The following is a 1,702-nucleotide window of genomic DNA, read 5'->3' on the forward strand; positions in this document are numbered from 1 at the left end:
CGTGGCAAGGAGGCCTGCAGGTGTGTTTGCATGTGTGTGTCTGTGTGTTTGTGCATGCTGAGTTAACAAACACTCCCAAGAGTCTGTGCTTTGAATCCTTAAGGAGAGACGGAGTTTTAATGGACTGAAGATCTTAATATTTTAGACAGGGTCTCATATGGCCTAAGCTAGCCTTGAACTTGCAGCGCAGTCGAGGCTGTTCTTGGGCTTTTCATATTTCTGCTTCCACCTCCCCAGTGCTGGGATTAGGATGCTCTACTGCCTTGTCTGCTGAACTATTTATTACCTTTTAACTTGTCCTAGAGGGATTCTTGCTTCATACAGTGGCATCAAATAGTAGGTTAAATCGAAGGGGAAGTTGTCTAAAAATAAAGCCTATTATCTTAAACATTTTATTTTACACTAAACACAAACTATTCCCTGACATGTTAACAGGGGACTAGGTTAGACTAGGCCTCTTGTTAGTACCGATGGCATGCACATGGGTGAGCAATGGGTGTGATCCTCCTTACTCATCCCATTGTGAGGAGTCTTTACTTCAGTGCGGCCAGGACTTTTTTTTTTTTTTGGCCAACAGGATGCAATAAAAGTGACATTTGGGGATTTCTACAGCTAGGCTTAAAACACTTTCTGGGTTCCTTGAAGTCCTCCCCCAGATCCCCGTGAGACCACGTGAAAATTTCATTGTCTCAAGTTGCCCAGGTTGAAAGCTGCCTGTTCCAGAGGAAGGTCCATCCGAGCTCAGTTCCTAGCTATCCCATCAAGACACCAGATATTTGGCTGGGTGTGATGGTACGTGCCTTTAATCTCAGCACTTGGGAAGCCGAGGCAGGTAGATCTCTGTGTTTGAGGCCAGCCAGGTCTACATAGTGAGTTTCAGGACAGCCACAGCTACGTAGAGAGACCCTTTCTTCCCTCCTACCTCCTTCCTTCCCCCTCCCTCCCTTCCCTCCCTCCCTCCTTCCCTCCTCTCTTCCTTCCTTCTTTTCTTCCTTTCTTTCCCCCTTCCTTCCTTTCTTTAAAAAAATTTTTTTTTGAGACAGATTTTTCTCTGTATAACAGCCTTGGCTGTCCTGAAACTCACTCTGTAGACCAGGTTGGCCAGAACTCACAGAGATTCTCCTGCCTCTGCCTCAAGAGACTCTTTCTTTATTTTTTAAAATTATTTTTAATTGGTTATTTGGGCATCTCTTATTATACCCTGATCATGCTCACCTCTCTGTCTTCCCATGTCCGACCTCCCAACCTCTCCCACCAAAAAAAAAAAGGGTACATTTTGTGTTGTCCATATAGTTGGGAAGCCAAGGCAGGTGGAGCTCTGTGTTTGAGGCCAGCCAGGCCTACATAGTGAGTTAAAAAGCATGGTCAAATTCCCAGTGGCCAGTCCCTGAAGAGAGTATGGGTTTTTCTTCGCCTGCCTCTCAGCCAGAAGCCATCAACTAAGGAGAACCACAAGTGGCTGAAGTGGGGCGGGGCCAGCTCTCCTGTGCCCACACCACCACTGTGTCACCTTGCTATGGGCCAGAGAGGTGTGGGGCCAGCTCTGCTGCACCTACAGCTCCATTGGTGTTGCAGTGTGACTGCCAACAAGGGGCAGGGCTAGGAGAGCCCCTTTCTTAGAAAGAAAGAAAGAAAGAAAGAAAGAAAGAAAGAAAGAAAGAAAGAAAGAAAGGAAGGAAGGAAGGAAGGGGAAGGGAGGGGG

Source organism: Microtus ochrogaster, unplaced genomic scaffold (assembly GCF_000317375.1).
Source record: "Microtus ochrogaster isolate Prairie Vole_2 unplaced genomic scaffold, MicOch1.0 UNK4, whole genome shotgun sequence".
NCBI lineage: Eukaryota > Metazoa > Chordata > Mammalia > Rodentia > Cricetidae > Microtus > Microtus ochrogaster.